Source organism: Miniopterus natalensis, chromosome 7, assembly GCF_054644295.1.
Source record: "Miniopterus natalensis isolate mMinNat1 chromosome 7, mMinNat1.hap1, whole genome shotgun sequence".
Lineage (NCBI taxonomy): Eukaryota > Metazoa > Chordata > Mammalia > Chiroptera > Miniopteridae > Miniopterus > Miniopterus natalensis.
The window spans coordinates 68792353-68805705 of NC_142087.1; positions in this window are offsets into that span (position 1 = coordinate 68792353).

Consider the following 13353-nt stretch of genomic DNA (forward strand, 5'->3'; position numbering starts at 1 on the left):
CATCATAGGCTGCCTTGGCCAGTTTGGCTCAGTGGTTAGAGCATCAGCCCAGGGACTGAAGGTCCCCAGTTCAATTCTGACCAAAGGCACATACCTAGTTGCAGGCTCGATCCCTGGCCCCAGTTGGGGTGTGTGCAGGAGGCAACCAATCGATGTGTCTCTCTCATATAGATGCTTCTCTCTCTCTCTCTCCCTCTCTCCCTCTCCCTCCCTCCTTCCGCCTCTCTCTGAAAAGCAGTGGAAAAAATATCCTTGGGTGAGGATTATAAATAAATAAATAAATAAATAAATAAATAAATAAACACATCATAGGCTGCCCTGGCTGGTATGGCTCAGTCGGTTGAGGGTCGTCTCATCTACCAAAAGGTTGCGGGTTCGATTTCCAGTCAGGACATGTGCCCAGGCTGCAGGCTCCATCCCCAGTAAGGGGCAGGGGCTTACAGGAGGCAGCCACAATTTTGTATGTTTGAATCAGTATAAAATGTGGAACAAGGGTTGACAAACATATAAACATGTGGCTTCAGAAAGAAAGAGCAAAGGAGAGAAATAAACACAAGATGTAAAGAGACACAGTCTTAAATTTAGAATCATCCTCCAAATAAAGGTATTTTGTGCCTTTATTGCTGGTCTGGTAAATTTCCCAAAGATGAGGAATATGCAATTTGCATACTTTGTATCCCCAGTTAGTATATTGATTTGGACAAGGCACATAGTCAGGCTTCATTATCCAAGAAAAGCAGTGGACCAGGAGTCAGAAGTTGTAGTCCTAATACTTCCATTTATCACTTTGAATGGCAACATAGCATTGTTGGTTAAGAGCTCCGGAACCAGCTTCCCTGGGTTCATATTCAGGCTCCACCCCTTACCAGCTCAATAAACATGTCACAACCTCTCTGTGTCTCAGGTGCCCCAACTATAAAACGGAGGCGTCATAGTTGCAGATGCTTCATAGGTTGCTGTGAACGTTAAATGAATTAGTGCCTACAAAGCAGTAAGTACAGTGCCTGGCACAAAAGTGTAGGCTCAGTAAATGTTAGCACAATTTTTTTTAAGTGCAGCTTCAAGATGGAAACACCAGCTCATCTGACTTGTTGACGGGCAGTGATGCGGATATCTCTGCAACACTTCTTTTCTACCAGCTTTAAAGAGATGTAATCCACATACAACTCACCCACTTTACCGTGTACAATTCAGTGGCTTTCAGTATGTTCAGAGTTGTGCAGCCATCACCACAATCAGCTTTAGAACATTCTCATGACTTCAGAAAGAATCCTATGAAAACCGGCCCCTTCTTTCTGTCCTCCTGTCCAACACACACACAGCCCTAGGCAATCACTAATCTATTTCCTGTCTCTATGGATATTTTATATTAACAGAATCATGTAATATGTGGTCCTTCGCAACTGGCCTTTGTCTCTTAGCATCTTTTCAAGGTTCATCCATGTTATAGCAGGTACCAGTCCTTCGGTCCTTTTTATGGCTGATCTGCAGCCCCTCTTAAGAACAGCTGTTGTGGCAAAGGGCTGATACCCTGGCTCTCCACATTCCCGAGAGACACCCACACAAGGCAGGATCATGGGGCAGGGAAGGGGCTCTCATGGCTGGGAAACTCTCTTGACCAACAAGCATCATAGGACTGTGGACCAAACCCATGCTTTGTCAGGTGCTAGGGCCAAATCTACATTCGGCTCTGCCACTTACCTGGTTGAGGTGCTGAGCCTGTTTCCTCATCTATAGAAAGAGACAGTGCTAATGTTCTAAGAATTAGACTAACGTTATGTCAATGGCCTAGGAAGAATCCGTTCCATAATTGGTTTTCAAGATGGCAATCATTAGGCTGCAAAGAAAGACTTCACTTGTTCCAGCCTTTTTGGCTGTGGGCTCATTTTTTTTAAGTGATATACCAGTTAATGTCTAAAAATCTCTCCTGGTATAATAGCTATCTGTAATTGTAATTTACATGACATGACTCCGCTCATCCCCATTCTCAGGGTCCACCACTGTGGATAGAGAGGGAAGAAAGGGCAAATCAAGCTTTCAAGAGTTGGGGTGACATTAAGGACCTCATGAGGCACCTATGACTCCTCCCCAGGTGACTGCTTCCAGGCTGTGAAGTCCCACAGGTTATAACACTGACAAACACACCAGTGACTCACATAGTTGATTCAGTCACCACAGGCAGGGGTGCTGACTATAAAGGAAAGAACAGTTAAGTCAGGCGTGTTTCATGTTTCGTGGCTTCTCTGAAGGTGAGAACCCTTGAAGACAGATTTATCATTCTCTGCTCAAGCTGGATGGATAGCCAATATTGAATTACTGGCATTAGGAGAAGGGGCGCAGTGGGGTTCACAGACAATCTGGGAGACATAGCATGCTAATCACAAAGAAGACAAGATTAGCGTGTTTCTGTTTTTTAGCTGTGTGCTTTTTTTGAAAAATTTTTTACCATTATTTATTTTTCATTTTTTTAATGTTTCTTTTTTTATAAATGTATTTTATTTTATTTTTATTTTTTTAAATAGGTCTTTATTGATTTCAGAGAGGAAGGGAGAGGGAGAGAGATAGAAACATCAATGATGAGAGTCATTGATCAGCTGCCTCCTGCACGCCCCCCACTAGGGATCAAGCCCAAAACCCCAGCATGTGCCCCGACTGGGAATCAAAACTGGGATCTCCTGGATCATAGGTCGGTAGATGCTCAAAGGCTGAGCCACGCAGGCTGGGAAAAAATTTTTTACCTTTAATTATACAAATCCTAAATGCATACATTCATATTCTTTAAAATACATATAAAGGTAAAGTTTCCCATAAGCACTAATCCTCATCTCAGTACCTTCTCAAGAGGAGGTGTTTGCTGTCCTTTCGGGCATCTTTCTATCCACATACATATATAGTCATTTAAATATACATACAATTTTGTTGTATGTATGACATTAAACTATATATACTTGCCATGCAGTTGGCTTACCTTACTCAGTGGAAAGTTTTGGAAGTCGTACAAGGTAAAGCCAACCCAGAAAAGGCTGCATCATTTTTTAAAAACTGCTTGATGATATCAGTGCTGCGTGGCACGGCAATCCCACACTTAACCTGTCTGTTCCTGTGTTGATGACGTATATCTTGGCTGGAGTTTTGTAGACTGACAACTGTGTCTTAAAGAACACTCGTACATGCCATCTTAGGCACGTAAGTGCTTCTCTAGTCTAAATACCAGGAAATGGAATTGCTGGGTAAAAGCATTCACATATCACATTTTGATAGACACTGAAATGTAACAGAACAGAAGGTCATGGTGATGAAGGGCCCAAATTCCTGGGTTCAGATCTTAACTCGGCCACTTACTAGCTTATCGTCTCTCTGGCATAGTTCCTTCATCTGCAAAACTAAGGCAGTAGCAGTTAACAACCTCATTTGACTGTTAGTAAAATTGAGTATGTATAAAGGTCTTCTGAATAGCATGGTAAACTTTAAATAAGTGTTAGCTGCTATCAGGAGCTTTGGGTTTAACATCAGCAAAATTACAAAAATATCCTCCTCTCAGACTGGGAGAGAACAGGTAAGAGGTTATGGGAGAATTCTTTGAACATTTAAAGCTCTTGACAGAAGCCAGGTTTTATTTTGGCTAATCTGCCCCACGCAGAGAGCCGGTGGCACAGCTGCTGTCATCTGAAGGGGTCCGGGAAGAGCTCTTGGCCACACGCAGATAACGATAACCAGCTCTCCTGGAGCGGGCAGGAAAGCCAGCTGTCCAAGTGCTCTCTCACTGGGGACAGGAGGGATTAGTCTGATTACCCAGCCTAATCCAATGGCATTTGGGTTCCTGAATTTGCCATCTGAGTTACTATAGATTGGGGTGCCACACCCACTGCCACTTAATACCAGTCCCATATTAGTTAGGGAAAACTAACCCGAGATGGGTGCTGGAAACGTTGCGGGGTGGGGAGGAGGGAGGCAGACCAGGCAGAAAGACCAGACTGCCATGCTTTGGGTGCCTTTTATGAGTCAGCTCCCAGGCTGGGCACTTTTACACATCATGGCATTTAGTCCTCACAGCTAAACTACCAGGTGTTCTTTCCTGGTTCACAGTGACTTGGAAGCTTAAGTTACCTTGAATAGGTTGATGTAACAAACCTAACTCCTCACTGCCTGCAAATGCCAGGGCTGGGATAAGAGTCCAGGTATTGGAGCTCAAGCATTGTACTCTTTCTTGGGTATGATTTTAGGGTTGTATGTAAGAAATAGAGGTAAGAAAATAAGCCCTTAAAAAGATGCTCAACATCATTAATCATTATGGAAATGCGAATTAAACCACAAGAAGAGCGCGTTTCACGCTCACTAGAATGGCTATAATAAAATAGACGGCCAAATGGGGGTGAGGACATGGAAAAGACAACCCTCAAACATGGCTGGCAGGAATGTAAAATGGTACAGACACTTTGGAAAACAGTTTGGCAGTTTCCTAAAAACTTAAACATAAATTTACCAAAAGACCCAGAAATTCCATTCCTAGGTATCCACCCAAGAGACACGAAACCGTATTGCCACATAAAGACTTGCATACAAATATTCTCAGCAGGACTGTTCATAATTACCCAAAATTGGAAATAACCTAAAGGTCCAATGGAAACTACCTGAATGTCCAACTAGTGAATGAACAGACAAAATATGGTATAGCCCTACAATGGGATACCATGAAATAATAAAAAGAAACAGACTAGGATGCATAGTCCAACATGGACAAACCATCAAAACATTGTATTACTACGCTCAGTGAAGAAAGCCAGGCACAAGAGACCACATATTATGATTCCATTTATAAAATGTCCAAAGAAGCTATAGAGCCCAAAAGTAGATTAGTGGTTGCTGGAGGTCAAGGCAGTAGAGAGAACATTAGTTAACAATAAATGAGCATAAGGAACCTTTTTTGGGTGATGAGAATGTTCTAAAACTAACCTATGACGGTGGTTGTGCACCTTGATAAGATTACTAAAAACATCATTGAACACTTATGCACTGTGCAAAATATGCCTGAATAAAGTTAATGTTTGAAATAGAGAATGAAGGAGACAGACATTTAATAAGTACCTATTATGTTCCTTGCAGCATTGCTTGTGATAGCAAAAGATTAGAAGTTACCTAAATGTCCATCAATAAGAATCTAAAAAAATAAAATATAATAATAGAAATCTAGTTATAGTATATCTATACAATGGAATTTAAAGCTTTCATTGGCAATGGGCATTAAAAAATAAGGCATTTCTTTTCTTTTTTTAATTTATCTTTATTGTTGAAAGTATTACAGGTGTCCCATTTTTTCCCCCCAATTGACCCCCTCCACCTCGTTCCCACCCCCTCCCCAGGCCTTCACCCCGTTATTGACTGTGTCCATAGGTTATGCATATATGCATATAACTTCTTTGGTTTATCTCTTCCCACCCTCCACCCCCCCTCCCTCTGAAATATGATCGTCTGTTACATGGGTCAATGTCTCTGGATCTATTTAGTTCATCAGTCTTTTGTTCATTAGCTTCTTCTTAAAGAAGACCCTTCAACATTTCCTGTAGTGCCGGTCTGGTGGTGATGAACTCCTTTAGCTTTTCTTATCTGTGAAGCTCTTTATCTGACCTTCAGTTCTAAATGATAGCTTTGCTGGGTAGAGCAATCTTGGTTGTAGTTCCATGTTTTTCATCACTTTGAATATTTCTTGCCACTCACTTCCAGCCTGCAAAGTTTCTGTTGAGAAATTAGCTGACAATCGTATGGGGGCTCCTTTGTAGGTAACTAACTGCTTTTCTCTTGCTGCTTTTAAGATTCTCTTTGTCTTTAACCTTAGGCATTTTAATTATGATATGTCTTGGTGTGGGCCTCTTTGGGTTCCTCTTGGTTGGGACCCTGTGTGCTTCCTGGACTTGTAATTCTATTTCTTTCTCTAGGTAGGGGAAGTTTTCTGTAATTATTTTTTCAAATAGGGTTTCAATTTCTTGCTCTCTTTCCTCTCCTTCTGGCACCCCAATAATACTAATGTTGGGCCACTTGAACTTATCCCAGAGGCTCCTTATACTATCTTCATATTTCTGGATTCTTTTTTCTTTTTGCTCTTCTGGTTGGGTGTTTTTTGGTTCATGTTCCAAATTGCTGATTTGATTCTCAGTGTCCTCTACTCTACTGTTGATTCCCTGTAAATTATTCTTCATTTCAGTTCGTGCAGCCTTCATTTCAAATTGGTACTTTATTATGTCATCGATTTTCTCAGTTGTTTTCATAATATTCTTACTAATATGATTGCGAATCCTTATAAACAAAATTCTGAACTCTGTATGTTAGCTTGCTTGGATATATTTCATTTAGTTCCTTTTTTAGAGATTTCTTCTGTTCTTTCCTTTGCGACATGTTTCTTTGCCTCCACATTTTGGCTGCTTCCTGGTGTTTGTTTCTATGCATTAGGTAGAGCTGCTATGTCTCCTGGAATTTGTAGAGTGGCTTTGTGTAGTAGGTGTCCTATAGGGTCCAGCGGCTCAGCCTCCCCAGTCACCTGAGTTGGACCTTCTAGGTGCTCCCTTGTGTGGGCTGTGTGCACTGTCCTGTTGTAGTTGAGCCTTGGTTGCTGTTGGCGTCACTGGGAGAAATTGACTCCCAGGCCAATCAGCTGTGACGAACAACTTCAACCACAGCCAAAGAGCTGCTGTACTGGAGACACCCCTATGGAGCAGGATTTACTACAGTGGAGCTTTGGTGTTCACTGAGTGCACCCCTTGAATGTGTTGCTCGTGGATATAGTAGGGTTGTAATCCAGTGTGGTCCAGTCTGACCACCAGGTGCACTGTCTCTGGGGCCTCCCGGGAGGTGCAAAGTCAGCCTCTGCCAGTGCCTTGCCCAGGGCCACCCAGCATGAGCTACACAGCAAACCATAGCTGGCTGCTACTTGTGCTGGACTTGGTCTAGGAGAGGCCAAGCTATGAGCCAATGCAGCTGCTGCTAGGGCCAGGCCTGGGTCCCCTTATCAAGCCGTACGGGGCACACTGCTGCTTGTTTAAGAGATTTTAGGAAAGTCCTAAGCATGAAGCTCTAGAGGCCACTTGCACAGAAAAACCCCTGGAAATGGCCTGGATGAGCCTGCAGGTGGGGAGGGGTACCCCCCCCCCAGGAATCACGGGCCGGGCCAGAAGTGTGAGTCAGGTGCTGGCGATTCAAATATGGCGCCTGCCTGCCGGCTGTGTGCGGGGAGGATTCACCAAAGGAGCCATGGCCTCTGCCAGCCCTTCTGTCTGGGAGAAAGCCGCCCCTCCACCTCTCGCCCCGATTTCAGGCAGGTTAGTTCCTCCCCGAGTGTCCCAGGTCCTTTCAGGCTGCTGCCGGGTGCTGGGCCCTTAAGAGGAGCTGCTGGGGCTCCCGCAGCCTCCGCGACCCTCAGGGACAGTCCCCGCTGGTTTCACAGCCCGACATTGTGGGGACGTCTGCTTCTGGCCCTGGGTCCCTGGGCTGGGGTCTGCTGTGGGGCTGGGACCCCTCACTCCTCCGGGAAACCCCCACCGCCGAGATTCCCTCCCGGGTTTAAACCGCGGCACCGGGTGTGGGCCCGCGGCCGCGTCTCCGGGATCCAGCCCCAATCCGCCCGCGTCTCCGCCCCTCCTACCGGTCTCGGTGCTTCTTCAGCTCCCTGGTTGTGGGGATTCTGTGCAGCCAGATTCCAGGAGGCTCTGAGTGACGGGGGTTCTGTGTTTTAGTTGTAATTTTGATGTGGGTGCGGGAGGCGGCGGGGGCAGCTGTTACCTACCCGCCATCTTGTTTCCTCCCCAGAATGAGGCGTTTCTGCACGTGCACAGCCCATGGACAGACAATAGTTCGGGACGGCCTGGGGAGGGGGCGGGAGCGGGGGGAGGGGGTCAATGGGGGGCAAAGGGGGGAATCTGTAATACTTTCGACAGTAAAGATAAATTTTTAAAAAATAAGGTATTTCTGTATGCACTAACAGGGAATAATCTCCAAGGTATATTGTTAAGTGAAATAAAGTACAGAAGAGAGTGTAGCATATTCTATCACTTGTATAAGCAGAAAAAGACAACTATTCCAATATGCTTGTTTATACATATAACGATTCTGGAAATACACAGGAAACTGGGAGCCTGGTTGCCCCCAGGCCAAGTGTCTGAGGAAAGGAGGGATGCTAGTTGAGGACAGTGATAGTCTCTGCATGTCCTTTTGGATGTTTTTAATGCATAAATGTTATCCGATACACAAATACAATTTAACTTTTCAATATTAACAGTGAGCAACTCCACATGCCCAACAGTGTGCCTGGCACATAGGTACAGGGAACTGTGAACACAGCTGTAGCCGCAACTCTGCTCTCAGGATTAGTTTTGAACTTCTTTTTTTAAGGTAAAAAAAGAAAGTCTTCCCACTGGTACTCCTCTCCTCTGCTACTTAAAATCTGTGGCAGTTCCAATTCTTTAAGAAGAGCTAAAAAAAAATAGCTCAAGGTTAAATGAAACCTGTGAGAAAGTTGAGTTTAGTACCTCCTCTGATTTTACAATTGGAAATGCCCCCGAAACACAAGTTAAGCGACTTTTCCAAGGACGCGCAGCTAACTGTTAGCAGCAGAGCCTGTGATTATTGATTCTGATTTTCAATTTATTATGTTAATAGGATACATTCCTCTGCCTATCTTACCCTTGTCCTCTCTCAGGGTCAAGACAGGCAAGAGAGGAAAGACCAAGATGCAATAAACATACAGCGCACGAATGCTGTGAATGAGACCAACTTCTGTGAATTAATTGGTAAAAATCACTGTGGCTTGAAGCTGAATGCAGTGGGCTGAGAGTTGTGTCCAGTGTAGGCCTGTGTCTGTCCTCCATACTCTCCCAGGCTCCCGGTGTCCTCATGGCCCCTCCTCACCCCACGCCTACCCCCAACAAAAGCTGGAGCAACTCCTTTGGAGAATGTTAATTTGAAATGGGACCAAGAGGTGTGGCATTTCCCTGTGGAATTTCAGGCATGGCCTGTATAGGGGAGGACCTGGGAACTGCCTGGTTCCCCTCCAGCCCACTCCCTTCCCTGTAGTGGGCAAGAATAGGCCCGCCCCTGGTGTAAGAACTGAGCCTGGGTTTATGCTGAACGTACCCCTCTCAGTGAGTCTGCTTAAAGAAAGTCAGCTGTGGGGACAGGGTGCTGGGGAGAGTTCCAGCCTTACCTTCTGCCATCGTCCCTCAACCCAGCCAGTCAGAGGGGCTTAGGAGAAAACTTTATTTTTGCCTCCACTTGCCCTGTTTACTGAAATTTTTAAAAATCTTTCTTTATCTAATTTTCTTTAGTAAAGTGCGCCTTAGAGATTAGGACCACCACACCCAAAGATAAGCACCTGGCCGGAGGGAAGTACTGCATCCAAGGCTTCCTTCCTTTCAAAGGCAGGGCTATCTAAACGTGCCTGGGCTGGAGTTTAAGGCAGGCCCCTCCTAAATCCTGACAGTATGAAGCTGCCCAGGGCTAACCTGATGACTAAGGAAAGAGATGGTGTGACTTCATAGGCCTTACTCCAGAATGTCCCGAACCTCCTACAGGGCCTTTTCACTTGTCCTGCTAACTTCACTCCCCACCTCTCCCACCACTGAAGCCTGGTGATGGGTGGCTGGTCCTGACCCTTCCTGCTTTATGGGTGCTAATTGGCCTAAACTAATCAAGTACTCTTGCTCAGTGATTGGTTTATCGATAAGTCTAAACCAATCAGCACATGGCTCTCTCCAGAAAGTAGTTCTGGGGTGATCCAAACAGTGCAAAGCTTAGGTCTTTCACTCGGTCCTCTAAGCACTGAAAAGAAAGCGCGCAGAACCCAGGGAAGGTGATAACCGTTTGAGACTGGGAAAGCCAGCCTGAGGTTGAAACCAGAGCACAGTGAAGAGCAGAGTCTCTAGAAACACAGAGAACCAGAAACGGGGTCCTGACCAAACTCCTGGACTTTTTGATTGTGTGAGCAATAAATCCCCGCTACCTGTTAAGCTACTTTGAGCAAATTTTTTTGTCACTTCTAGAAAGCATACTAAAGCATCCATACCTCCCATCCCATAGCACCTGAAATTCCTACCAGTGGGCCTCCATTCCAGATCTCTACCTTGGACATGCCTTCACCAAGTTATAGAAAGAAGTAAAGGGTTTAAGATTAGATGGCTTAATCAAAGAATGCTTCTCCAAGGAAGTTCTGGGGACAACTGTAGAAAGCCTAGCCTAACCAAAAGAATTTCTGATTTCCGTTCATATCCTATCTTTCTGCCCTCCATGTTTTGTTTTGTTTTATTGTTGGTTTTTCCTTTTTTACAGAAAGACCGCCTTCCATCTCTTTATATTCAAATCCCACAATTTTTCAGACCTCAGCCCAAGTGCTAGCCCTTGAAGCCTACCCTGATAGCTTCAACTGGAAAAAAAACAGCCCCTCCCAAATGACTGACCGCTCACCTCCATGTGTCCTCCCCACACTCTAGTCCCCATAGACATGCTCTGCTGTAAGCTGCTTGCCCGAAAGACACCTGATGGATTTACCTTCTCCAGAGCTCTAGCATATTGTGGCTGGACCTCCGCATCTCTGAGGAGTAGGCAAGTTTAGGGATTAAAAAGAACAAGTGTAGCCTGGCAGAGTGGGGCTCAGCGGCTATGCCTCAGCCTAGGATCCAGGAGATCGCCGTTCGATTCCCGGTCAGGGCACATGCCCGGGCTGTGGGCTCGATCCCCAGTGGGCGGGGGGGGGACAGGAGGCAGCCGATCAATGACTCTCCCGTCATTGATGTTTCTATCTCTCTGTCTCCCTCTCCCTTCCTCTCTCTGAAATCAATAAAGATATACTTAAAAAAAAACAAACACCAAGAATGGGTTTCCTTCAGGAATTATAGGCCAAGGAAATGGTTAAAGCAGTGGTTCTCAGGAGAGTGGTACCTGGACCACACCATCAACATTACCTGGGAACTTGTCAGAAACGCAAATTCTTGGGACCTTCAAAATCAGAAACTCTGTGGGTGGGACCCAATCACCTGTGTTTTAACAAGCTCTTTAAATTCTGTTCCATTTAATGTTTGAGAACCACTCGACTAGAGGGAGGTGTTAAACTATTGACTGAGGAGCGAATGAGCCTGGTTATCTAAGAGCAGCACTGAAGGCCAGGTGAAGATCAAGGTGAGTTGAGTGACCCTGGACATGCTGGCAGCAGCCATAAAGATGGCCCTGGAGGAGCAGGGCGTATGTGCTCAGAAGGGAATAATTCAGAACTGCCATCTCTCCAACCTGTGTCCATCTTTTCAACCTGCTGGCCATAGTCTCCAGGTCACTTTGGGCCGCCCCAGGTGGGTGTGCCCTGGCAGAAACCTCAGTGAGGCTCTAAACATTTTTAACTATTCTTTCGTGTCATGTAGGTCAGGCATTTACTCTTTCATTTTTGCCAGCCCTAAGGTGACATGATCACTTTCTTCCAAGTTTTTTACATTTCTGAATTTCCAGATTTCCCTTTTTGGCAGAATTAAACCCGGAATAACTAGGTCATTATGAATCTGTCAGTAACTCAAGCAAAGAATTTATCAAGATATTCTGATGTGCCTGGGCGAAAGCTATGGGGCATCTTGGTAAAGGCGATAAGGGTGATAATAAAGATGTTGGTAAAATTCTTCAGAGCTCTCCCATGAGCCCTGCTTGTGGCTCTTGTCTGCTCCATCCCTCTATGCCTGACTCGCCCTCACCCCAGAACAAGGGAGCGCCCTGTTCATTACCAGCCTTCATCACTGACCTTCCAATTCCAGCCGCCGCTCCAGAGATGCCCACCCAGCTACTGTCTCTGCTCAGCCACCCAGTGGCTAGTCCGTTTCAGGGCGTCTCACCCCCCTCACTCTACAGTGCCTGCGTCTAAGCAGAAAGGGAATCAATGCAGGGCTCCACTATAACCTTTGAGGAAAGGCCGGGCTTGTGCCTTCGTTTTCATAATAATCACAGAGATTTGCCTTTACCTTCCATTCCTGTGGGTTCATGAAAACTCATATTTAAATACGGTACTGAGCCCAGCCGGTGTGGCTCAGTAGTTGAGCATTGACCCATGAACTGGCACTCACGGCCCTATTCCCGGTGAGGACACATGCCCGGGTTGCGGGCTCGATCCCCAGTAGGGGGCGTGCAGCAGGCAGCGAACGATAATATTGATATGTACTAAAAAGCATTTCCAGACTATGTTGATAAAAATACCTCTTTTTAAATAATAAATACATCATCAGCCATTCTCAGACAAAAATAGTTTTTCTTATTTATTGTAGATGCATTCTAAAATATAATCTTTTATAAAATTTTGCTCTCAAACACTGTTTTCAAGTACAGAATTTCCTTCAAAACAATCTAATTTTCTATGTTATTCATGTTTAATCATTGCACTAATGTAAAAAATGTGTAGTTTCTATTACTTTATATTATGAAAGCATTCTGAAAATTTAGGGGGAGAGAGAGAGCGTTTTTAATTGTCTGAGAAGAAGAACTAGCCTTTGGGGAAACTACAATGTGATAGATACTTTAGGGGTGTTTACTCATCTAATCCCCCATCAACCTTGTGAAAGTGGATGTTGTCTTCCTTCTACCGGTGAGAATACTGGAGTTCAGACAGGCTGAGAACTGTGCTGGGGTCAGGATTTGATTCCAACTCTGACCCCAGAGCCTGGGCACCACCGGCTTCCTTAGCACCACGGGCTTCGCCCCATCTCCACCCAGATTAGGATACTCGATGGCATCCTCCTTGCATAGGCTGATATCTACAAGTACGTGTGCACGAGGCAGTTAAAAATGAATTAAATTGGGGAGGGGGTGATCTTTGCAGTTGGTGAAAATAGGAATTCCACCGTACCTAAATATCTTCCCCAAACTGTGATTGGATGTTTTGCAAGAATTTCAAAAGAGCAATGCAATTTGGGAGCAAAATACATTTAGTTTGATCCTGGTCAGGTGGCTCAGTTGGTTGGAGTGTCATCCTGTACACCAAAGAGTTGCAGGTTCAATTCCCAGGGCACATGCCTCAGGTTGTGGGTTAGATACCCAGTCGAGGTGCACAGGGGAGGCAACTGATCCATATTTCTCTCTCACATCTCTCTCTCTCTCTCTCCCCCCTCCTCTTCTCCCTAAACATATCCTCAGGTGAGGATTTAAAAAAACAAACAAAGAAAACCTTTAAAATACATTTAGTTTGTTTTAAATCCGGATTTGACCATTAGTGACTTTTAGTGCGGGACTTGTCAACTTGTCGATTCAGAAAGTAGCCTACAACATCCTCGGTTTCAGTTCAGTAGTCCCACAGCAAAGAATCTCATTCTATTTACCCTTAGCTGTGATGCTGTTATAAAACAT